The following is a 12,022-nucleotide window of genomic DNA, read 5'->3' on the forward strand; positions in this document are numbered from 1 at the left end:
CAATTTATTGTAAAAATGATCAACAAAAGTGGTTCCAGATAATATTAGATCCAAGCTGATGTGCAGTATCGGATGGTATCGGTTTCTAAGTGTCAAATTTGTAATAGCATTTCAGCCGTATTTTGCGGTTAAAAGCAACGTTTTCTACTGGTAAAATATAGTAGTCAGAAAATAAAAAATGATAACAAAGCAGCAAAACCAAACTTGTTAATTCTAAAGCACATTATAGCCTCAATAAGTGATCTTCGCTCGTTTTAGTTTAATTTTTAAATTTGGCCTTATTTGTGACCTACTTGGTGTCAGAAAATACGGCCGCGCCTTTAACCAAAAACATCGGGTTTTAGTAAAGTATCGGACATCTCTATAAATCACTGTGTAATACGAACTAATTTGAAAATTCCAGAATATTGTACCTAAAGAGTGTAAAGCGCAGGGGTTCTTAAACTAGGGTTAATGGACACCTTAGGCTTGGGGGTAAGTTTTTTGGGGTACAGGTCCTAATCGAAATTTTACTGTATAATTTTAAATATGGAAGATTAAAAAAGAGTTTAATTAAATAAAAAACGCTTTGGCGGCTTCTACTCAAATGTATTTTTTGGCTATGTTTGTTGGTCTGAAAAAAAGGGTTCCTTTAGTCTACTTGTTTTATGCTGTCATCTAAAAAAAATTTTCATGAAAAAAAAATTTAAACTAAACTATTAATTTTTTTTTTCTTTGAAAATTTTCATGCCGCTCCTGGTTCACGCGACCAAAAGTACTTTGAGCAGCGTTTAAAAAGATAAGGAACCCCTGTTTTAAGTAACGTGTAAAAAAATAAATGCTGATGCAACAAGTAGCAGTACGTGCGAACACTCGTTTCACATGAACAAATATTTGCCGCTGGCCACAACAATTGATTGGCCAATGTCTGGTGCAGCAGTTTTTATCGGTTTATGATTTTTAGCCTTACAGGAAAACACGAAGTCACATGTGCGTTTTACGATTTGCAGTGGAGTTGCCACCATATTCAGTTAAGATTATCCATTAATCGTGAATGCGGGACTTATGGATTTAAGTATGTTTAAATCACAAGCTAAGGTTTCGTCTTTAAAAGTTAAGAAACTATTTTACTGCTGAACTTTCCGTTTGCTTTGTGTATATGATTTTTGTCACACAAAACTGCCATCGAACTGCTTTAATTTTCAAAAGTTAGTTGAGTTAGATATATTCTGCCATTGGAAAAAGTTACATTAGTGGACTCACTAACACTGGAAAAAATGTCATTCAAAACATTTCAGTTTACTCTGAGTCTGCTTTTTTACATTATCACAACGCAAACAATATCTAATATCAGTTTAGCCAAATTATTCACTAAACAAGCCAGACGATTTAACTTACTTTGTAACAAGGGGTTTATCAGCAGCAAAGAGTTTCGTCTTTGAGGTCAATAAATAACATCAGTGCGAAGATTTCCGTTTGTATTGTGTCTGTTTCTTCGCGTGATCTCTAATCAAACAGAGTCGATGGGGTTAAGCCGACGGGAAGACTGGCGGCTTTCGGCAAGAGACAAAATGAAAGGAGAAGGTCCACGGGAGGGATTAGCGAAAGGGAAACCCGACTCCACGTTTTGGTAGGTCCTGTTTAACTCACCTTACCCCCCTACCAGCTTAGCAAGGCTTTAAGTACTCTGGCGGCTCCTTGGTATGCTAAGCTGATGTTTTTCGGGGTTAAAATGCAGGATTAAGACGAACGCGGCTCACCGCCAATGCATCGTTTGGTTAATTGACCCGCTTCGAAGCTAACAAAGCCCGGCTAACCGCAAGATGGGGCTAGCGGCAGATAGATTGCTATCGTTGGAGTGACATCAGACACTGAGGAAAGGCGTAACCGGACGAAGTTGATGTACATCCGTAACCTAGTAGAAGGTTTTAAATCTTATACTACAGACATTTATACAGCCAACATTTGCAGTTATTGGCGGCCTAAATTACTGGTGTATGTAATAGTAATATAAAGCAGTGATTGTCAAACTGTATCGCGGGACACCTACAACATGTCTCGAGTGATTCTTAAGTGTGGCGTAATACTTTTTATAATTTTGGTAACCAATCTATTATAAGTATAGCAAAAAACGCATGCAGACAAGAATAGAAGGCTTGCAAGCACACAATCTAAATAACTGTCGCTAATATGGTATTTCGTATTACCTTTTCGTGTAGTTTTTAAGATATTATATGATTGTTTGGTGCAAAGTGTGCCGTGATTAATCGGTTTATTGGTGTGGCAAGCTGAAAAGTTTGAGGACCACTGGTATAGGGGCTACGGTTCATGCTTTTTTTTAAATGGGTGAAGTCACCATGGGTGAAATCGTCTATCTTAACTGATAAAGCTGTAAAATATCAACGGATGTCAATCATCAAAAATACCCATTTGTAATTTAGAGGCATAAATATCCATTACATACTATAGTAGTTGGCATGACCGCCCAACTGAATACCAGTAGTTTTTTTTACGTCATTAACCTGTCGATTAGCTAAGAAGCCGGAAGTGTTCGCTCAGCAAATTATAACTTCCGCCTCCATAAGGAGTAAGCATTGTAAAAAAAAATCATTTAATGAATTCCTGGTAAATAGTAGACCGTCTTATATCGTCATCATTCATCATAAAGTAGTAACGATAAAGTGATTTCCGGTAAATAAAGTCGTCCCACTCACATCGTCATCGGTTAATAGTTTAATCGATGTACTTTGCTTATTATACAGCTAATGTTTACCTGAATTTCTTTTAAAATGGATGAGATACCGATAGCCCTACTAAGAGCGTCGGTTAAAACATCGACCGGTCGTTCTAAAACGCACAGGATGTCCACACAGTTCCTGTTGAGAAGGCCACTTAGGCGCCACAATGAATCGATTGCCGGTTGTTCACTCTGTGAACACACACGCTCTATTCCACGTGCTTATTTTGTGGCGTGTGGGGCTTTTCTACGTATTCAGCTACACAAAACCGATGTGGTGCAATTTGCCAATGGGACCTGCTCTATTATGTGGGTCCTATATTGTAGCTGTATACATAGGTTGTGTATACTCTCTGTACTAGCATATTCGAGTCTTTTGAGTTGTATACTAGCCTAGGGTTGCCAAACGTTCGGATTTTTCCGTTCATGTCCGGGTTTCAGTGTTACACTTTGCATCTGTGAAGGAATTTTTCCATTGACCAATCCAGTTTAGTGAAAAAAAGTTAGAGGTTGTTTCGTTTTATTTAATTAAAACAAATTGAACTTTCACTGTACACAGTCGGTGCCTCTACAGGTGATTATCCAAACTGTGATATATTTGCCTGTTCAAAACTGTTAACGCTATTGTGCTACTTACTCTTTGTGGAACAGTTTTGGAATTGTTTTCAAATCTGTTATTTGGTTTGTACAGTAGCGGCGAGAATATATCACGGACGCTAGTTTTGCAATGCGAGACATTGAACCTTTTAATGGATAGGCAGTTAACGCAATTTTTATTTGTTTTTTGTACATTGTCCTTTGCTCCCATTGCGTCAGTTGCATTGTGCGATTTGCAGGGTCCTTTAAACACGCGTTTCGCTCGACCTAACGCCCATCTGATTACAAGCAAAGCACTACATTCCGTTGACAGAGCTCGGGTCAGGCGGGTTCATTTCATTCGCTGTGGTCTCTGTCCGAACCCTACAGCTACATCTTCGCTGCCCGCTGCTTGCGCTTTTATGACCGGTCGAGTTGTTTATGCTGTTGTTTGGACTTTTCTGCTGTTCGGTGTTGCGCCTAATTGTAGCTCCCTGACAGAGCCGATGCTAATGCATTTACGTTTTTCTGTCAGGCTGTCTTGTTTCTGTTGCAGTTCCTATTCTTTCCGTTGTTCAGTAAGTATTTTTGCTTAACAACAAAAGCCGCTGCTAAGGCATTTTTTTTGACAGCCTGTGTTGTGTTGTTGTTTGAATTTATTCAGCTTTGATAGCATATTTAGTACGTCACAAAAGTCATTGCTCTTTTGTGTGTTTTTTCCTAGCACGTTGCGTTGTCTTTGTTTGTCATGAATTGTGTTATGAACTGTCCTGCTCCTGAATGCTTTTATTTCTTTTGCAGCAATATGTATATATGTCGTTACAAAACCATTACCATAATTTTCCTGTCGGGTTTAAAGTGTTGTAAATGTCTCAGTTAGGTTTGTTCGTTTTCCCACACCTCACTTAAATTCAAGTGGCTCTTATGCTTTAACATCAAATTCCCATTAGTCCTTAAATTTGAGTATTAGGCAATCATTTGTTCTTAGGGTTAACTATTTAGGCTTAATCATTGCTAACATGGCACACCGTCATGCCGCTAAGCCGTTTTCAGATAACAAAGTGCGGTCTTTTTTACACACAGGCATATGTTTACACTGCGGAGAATCAAATAAAAAAATGATCTTGAACGTAGCTTATCCATACCCAAACAGTTACCAGACGAAAAAATCAAAAAAGCTAATCGATTGGGATCCATTGGACCACCCAATGTGTGCACAAGTAATGAATCGACAAAACGAAAGCCATCAAAACTGAAGCGATATTTTCAAACTGTAACAGCCCAGTAAGCTAATAAGCCACGTGTACAGCAAAGGTGTTGAATAGAGTGCACATACGCACTTATTGTGGCACGCGAATAGATTAAACTGGCACTTGAGTTACATTAAAGACTGTGTGTCGTTTAAGTGATAGAAATCTTAACCCGACTTTGCCTACATGAAGCTGGAAAATCGTACAACTTCAAAGCTACGCGTAAACCATTTCCGCCTTTGTCCGAAGCGGTTATGGAATATTAGCCCAGCTGTACTTTTTGGCCAACCAAACAAGTCAACCCAGTTGTTGGCAATGTACAGTATAAACCTATCAATAAGACTGGTAGCCTGTGTGTTATAACTTGGTGTTGATTTTCAAGACTTTTGGTGCCTTTGTTTATTAGTCAGGCGGAACTTTATACACAGTGTTATTAGCGACTATAACGTTAGCTTATAAGGCAGGCTTCCGGAACTAGTACCTTGTGTGAAAGTTGCAGGGAAATGTTTTTGATGTATCGCGAGCCAAGAATGTTGTGACTAGTAATCCTGTAATCAGATGTTGCGATATTTTTCAGGTTTCCGCCATAAATTATTGTATTGTATACATAGGCCTTGCTCTTATAGTGATTTTCTGTTTACTGAAAAGTGCTATAACTGGTTTTCCATGCGAAACAAGTAAGTGTTTGTTTAATATGTCCTCGAGATTTAGATTTGACACGCCCTCTTAGCCAAGTGCGATTGTTTTGATGTTTGTTTTCTACAAAACCTTCGGTATTTTCAACCGGGCTTAAAAGGAGATTATGATTATATAACACCGTCGGAAATAAGTCGTTTTTTTTTCTATGAAACGTAAGCAGTTAGAGTGGTGCCGATACACAAGATGTTGCCATCATTCTTACCATTAGCAGATGTATAACGCTGGCAGTTAACGACATGCGAATTAGTTGTTTCCGATCCTGTTGTTATTGTGGACGTGCTACCGCTGCGTAATGTATTGAAGACCAAAGGCTATACTTAGATCGCAAAACTTATCAAGCTTTGATCAAATATTTTTTCTACACTTTTTTGAATTGTTTTTAGTCAATAGAAGTGTGTTTTTTTTAGTTGTTATGTAAATGGTGGCCGCAATCGCTTTAGTAAGGGGAAGTACCGAACATTTCGACCAGGTAATGTTTTTCATTACAACACGGAGTAAAACAACACTTTAAGATTTTTTAAAACGCACAGAAAAACAAACAAAAAAATTCAAGCAAGGCATTGGCCCTTGTCATTCGCTGAAGTTTTTAGTTGACTTGTATTATGGGGTAATGTAAAATAATATTAAACTCGCTGTGTATTAAAATCGAAATACTCAGGCGATGACGATCTAACTCAGAGGTTCCCAACGTGGGCGGTACCGCCCCCTTGTGGGCGTTGGCGAGTTACAAGGGGGCGTTACATGAAATTACTGATGGCAAAATTTTGTAAAAGGTTCACATAAAAATAGTGACAAACAGCATTGTAGGTAACTTTTAACCTTATGGCTACTTCCGTACTGCGAACTTGTAATAGTTTTCCGACCATTGTTACGTAATAATTGGCTTTCTTATGTTAAGTTGTTGGATGTTGTTGCGTTTCACCGTTTTATACGCGGCAAAATGTTTGTATATTTAAAGCAGGGGTCGCCGCCGGATTCGGCCAGCCGCGCCCCTTTGACAACTAGACATGAGTTCATTTCAAATACTTTTTGACTATCTTACCTTTAGTACGTCGAAAATTTTTCGCGCTTCGCGCCAATGATCTTTCTACGTCCAGTTTGTTGACACATTTTGAAGCTGTTTCTGGATTAGATCAGCGTTTCTTTACCGTTGCGCCGTGAAAGGCTACGAAGTGCGTCACGGAAAAACGGAAAATGTCTTAAAAAATATTACACATATATTTTTTAACATTTTTTGGGGCAATGCAATAATAAAAACTAGCAGGAAATTTAAAAGAAATGCCGGTATACCCCCAAAAAATCGCGCTCGCTTCGTTCGACAGGTGCGCCCGGACTTAAAAACATTAACAAACACTACACTATCTATTAAGGTTAACGCGTTTCCTCAAGGTAGCTTTATTACACTTTTCAGTATGGATAAAAAAATTGACAGACAAAAGATAAATGGTATTCGATGTAATTTTCTTGATATACATAGAAGTATTTCAAATCAGAAAACTAACCGTAATATTGTAGGGCTGTATAGATTCTGAAGCTTGTATATTTCGCCCTAAGATTTTTTCCGATTAGAATTTAAAGGTTTCTTTTCATGCACGCCGTTATATAACAAACTAATCACGAAAGGGCGCTGTAATGTTTTTGTTTTGATCTGACCAAAACAGCAAACGCAAATCCCAAAACTGAGCAGATTTTTGTAAACGTGTCGATCACAAAAGCACTATCCCCTTGCGTCTCGGGTTTTAAGAGGTTCGCAGAAGCCATATTCATCATCATACAAGGCTCACGTACAGCGCAGTCAGCGAAACTGACAAACGTGACAAGGATGAGTAATTCTTGGGCAAACTTTAACCTGGTCCGCCAGGTGTGAGCCAATCTATCCTTAAGAGCTTAACTATCCCCAGCTCATGGCGCTTAATGGTCAGTCAAACACAACTTTGTTTGATCGGGCATCATCAAAAGTAGTCAAAACACCAAGTGATCAGTTTTATTTGCTGTATAAGACCAGAGCTTAGACAAAGAGTAATTTTTTTACGAATAAATCCCAGACACCCACACATAACTTTCCTGTATTATTGGCTTAACTTGGCACAAACGTGGGATTAAGGAAGTGTGGGAGTCCTTTCTGACCGGGGTCATGCCCCCTATGACGTCAAACAATGACGACCCCGTTTCGATGTTTAAGACCGCCCCACATCAAGGCATTTTCGTACAATGCACAGCCCTGTCATCTGTCATCATAAGTGAGCGTAAATAAACACGTAAAATTGAGGTTTCGGTACTCATTTTTGATTTCCCAAATAAGGCGTTTAGTTTCAAACCAAGTGAACAAACGAAGTTTTTTGCCCTTTTAGGATATGTTTCTTTTGGGGTCTTGCATGAAAGGGGGTTTGGGGTTCATGATGACCTATCTAAGGGGTTTACAAATAAACTGACAAATAATAAAGTTCATAGGGTTTGCAAACATCCACTTTAGGTGGCATGTCATTGTAACAATGTGCATTCAAGATACAGTTTTGTTTTTGGCACTTCATAGGAGTTTTTAGGCTATAAATCTAAAAGTGGTTCACAGAGTATTGAAATAGGCATTGTGGTCCATAAGAAAACCTAGTAAAGAATCACTAGTTTAGAGATCGTACATCGGATTATGTACTGTTAAGGAATCAGCGTTGGAAAGAGAATGTGCTTGGTTCATATCTAATCTCACCTGGGTTTGTATAACTGTTGGGGCGGCACGGATCATTCGTGATCTTTTCTTACTCACGGTAGTTGATCACATGAACATACATCATTAAATGGCGGTGGGAAGTTATACAATTGAATTAATTGCGGTTGCTTTAGTTTCTCAACAGACGGTGTGTAATTTGAAAATTGCTGAATATGAACTACCACCGCACTTGGTTAGAATAAACACAACACAAAACGATGGATGGTCACAAAACGAAAAAATTAAATGTAAGTGGTGTTCTGTAAACAAAAAGAAGCTTTACAAAAGCTGTTAAAATCAATGAACATTGCGCACGAGCATTTAAAATTACAGATGAATATTGATGCACGGTTTAACGTAATCCCTTGTCATTTTCGTCTATAAACCTATCACAACATCCAAACCAACACATGTGTTCTCACAAAAAAAAATGGTAAAGTACCGCTTTTTTTAGATAAAATGTGGATTTGCCCGTGAATCAAACCTAAAAAACAAACAAATTGATATTGCCTCAGAATAAGACAAATTGATATTGCGTCATAATAAGACAAATTGATTGATAAATGTTAAATTAATTTCAAAACCAAATAAGGCCAATTAAGATCAGGTGTCAGACGACGTAAAAGCCATCGGTGTGAAAGGTTTCCACAGCGCAATTAAAAATAGGCTATATTGGTATGGAATTCCAACATTTGTCCTGATAGACAAGTAATCACTGCCATACAATCACGTGTTCGTTATCCCCTTTAACCCCGGTAAACAACCGCTCGACTTGTTCGCGCCACGTGTCGTGACTTGACCTTGACTGATTCGACGGAAGTTGAAGGTCATTGCGCCCGCGTTCGATCAAGGTCCGACCAAACAACTGCAACTTCCCTACAAAATCCCGGGGCCCGAAGCTAAGAATAAATGCGTTCCGTTTTAAGTTAGTAGGAAGTTCTGAAAGTACGATGCAATCGTGGTGCAACGATTGGCCTAGCACGGGTTGTAAACAAGTCAAAAACGATTTGGTGGCAAAGTATAACAAGTCTAGCCCTTTTCCGCGCCATTTGCCCAAGATGTCCTGATTCAAGTCAGTGTCATAGCATGTCAATACCGTGTATTAAGTCACAGCCATAGCAACCCATTAAAAGCAAAACAATTAATGGTCAAAAGTCATCCGCTTTCGGTTAGCTCAGACGGCATAATATATCGCTGCAGGTCAATTTAGTGTAACATGTATTTCTCTTCTTATACCATTTTTAACCACTGATTTCATTGTTGGTAAACTTGGATCCTTAAACTGGGGGCGAAACTTTTATGGATCACGAGTAAGCCAAAATAAACTTTAGTTATACAACTGTCCAAACTAATCAAACACAACCCCAAACTAAATTGCACATCAGTTAACAAATACGGAAAAAGACCAAAATTTTTTTTTTGTCACCATCTAATATTTTAGTCTCGCGCAGGGCACGGAATAAAAGGTCGCAGGCTAAAACGCAATTAAAAAACTAGTGTAGATTTGGCGTCCGTTCGTTTTGCCTTAAATAATGCTATGACGAAACATTCTGTTTTAACCAAGCTAATTTAAGCCATTCATGTCAAAGGTTTGTGTAATTCCGTAATACATTATGTCAACTTTTAAGGATTCTAAAAAAGTTTGCGGACCGCTTTGTTACAAATAAGATTATTTTGTTACGTGACTTTACTGCTTAAGTTGCGTGGCTTGATTGCAGTAACTTCAGTGCATTTGGTTGGTTAATTCATTACAACACTGATTTACAGTTTCTGCTTCTCCGATTGTTTTATGTGTCAATAACCTGCGTCGCTTGCAACTCATCTTTCATTCTGCCGAACTTCGCTGTCGAGTGAATTCAGCGCCAAAACATTTCGAACGCCCAGAACGGAATAAACGTTGGCGTATCTCTATACAGACAGCGATATCGTCAAGTTGGTAAAATAGAGCCTTTTATACGAAACAGAGCGGGCTAAATACACTTGAAGGGCGCTTTTGTCAATACAGGGCGTGTTCCGCGAGTGTTTAGACTTAGAGGTTTAGACTGCAAAATAAACATATTTTTTAATTTGATACCATTTGAAGAAAAAACGCTGATGAGTTGATTGAATTTTAACTTGCTAGGCTACAACCCTGCTTACATTTTTGTAAGACCGTCAGGCTTAACAGATGCACAACAGCCGTTCTCGTTTAAAAGAAAAATTGTGGCATTTAAAGTCCTTTCGCTTTCCGTCTGTGCATGGCTCGGCACTTACGAATTTACCGCACGCTTTTGTAGACAGCTTTATTCTGATACTGTCCAAATCGCCCAAGGAAAAATTAATTCAAGGATCCACGCACGCCGTTCTAGCTTGACTGTCGTTTATATAGAAAACGTTATGCTTAAGCTCAGGTGTTATGTTTATTTGCCAAGTAAGAGCAGGCCTGTAGGACAAATCGAGACAAGCGTGGTTATTGGAAAAAGCTAGGTGGTATGTTAAATAAATATGTTTCCTTTTTTTTCTCTACGGTATAGTTTGTATAGTGTGCATAGTCTCGCAGCATAAAGCTAAATACTACGCTCAGTAATCGCTTTTCATTCATCATGACAGTTTTCGAATCTATTTTAAGATTAGTTAATTATTCCTATTTTTTCCAAGAACAGGGATTTAAAATAATATTAGACTTGAGCGTCTGTAATTAGATTAAACACTGTCGAAATGTTTTTGTTCATAGTCATGTGCCGAGCTTGCGGTCTTGAACTTGCCAGAATAGATTTTTCAAAGGGTTGTGGACTTCAAATAGCCAATGGCGGTTCCTACTAGAACGCTGTATAATCGCTTCTATGCGGCCATAATTTGTCGTTCCTTATTTTTGTAAACGACGTAAAAATATAACCGAAAGCAACATAGAAGAGGCCGACTTTGTGGTTTTATGTACCTTAACAGAAATTAAGGGTTTCGCTTTATTCTCATCTAAGCAACTTGCGACCTTTAACAGTTTTAGTTCGAAAGAAATTTAAGTTGAAAGGCTCAATGAAATCAAAATACATTAAAAGTAATCAAAATACATGTTAACGGCCATTAACAAACGTGCATAATCAATTCTCTCAATAAAACTCACTCTTTTTAAAATGATTAAATCATTTTGTACTGCTTGATTTTTACGCTCTCTTGAATTGAAAGCCCTAATGAGTTCGACATACCAGCCTATAGGTGAAGTATTACTAAGAAAAACACCCTTTTTGAATAAACACTTGGTGACCGTATAAGGAAGTCGTCGATTGGACTTTTATTTTGCTTAACTTGGTTCTTGTTAATAGTAACTTACTTTTCCTTTTTTGATGCGGGTAAATGCATGTTTTAGCATTGTTACGAACCTATACGCGGGCCAGTCGAATAAAAAAAATGCCGTTTAACGAAGATGATTTGGTTTGTAGTGAATTTCAAACGCTTAAATTTGCAGCCCGTGGGCCAAAGTTTTGTCTAGAGAAAAAGTTTTGTCTGCGCTATGTTGCGGCCAAAGGGCCACTAGGGTTCCGATGAGTTAAATATCTACAGAAGCGTTTAGAACAGTGCTTTTCAACCTTTATAGTTTTGTTCACCCCTAGCATCTATCTCCAGATTTCATTCACCCTTGTCTCATGATATGATAAAACTATCTCGCTAATTAAGAAACTTTGGTATAGACGACGGCGAAACAGCTTCGATACTGATACACGATAATTTGGCACGGTCATCCGAAAACTAAACCGACAAAGAAGGATGTCTTTACATTTTAATCCGCTACCAATATTTTAAACAACAATTATCGCGATCCGAACCGACACCAAATGACTTCATTACCTTGCTCTATGAAGCACAATAGGTAGAATTAAAACGTTCAAAGAGAATTACTTCAAGGCTGTTAGGCCAAATATTGTTGTAGCCTTAAGAACTTAAGTTTCATTCAGTTGTTAACCTACAATTTTTTGATAACTTTGCCTTAAGGTAGAATCGCTGCGTTTGATAGGAAATCATGGATGAAATGTTTGAGTTAATTTCTTATCGGTTTAGAACCGATACCACCCTGTCCCTGGTATCGGAAGAGCACCGATGCTA

The sequence above is a fragment of the Ascidiella aspersa genome, chromosome 7, assembly GCF_963924565.1.
Source record: "Ascidiella aspersa chromosome 7, kaAscAspe10.2, whole genome shotgun sequence".
Classification (NCBI taxonomy): domain Eukaryota; kingdom Metazoa; phylum Chordata; class Ascidiacea; order Phlebobranchia; family Ascidiidae; genus Ascidiella; species Ascidiella aspersa.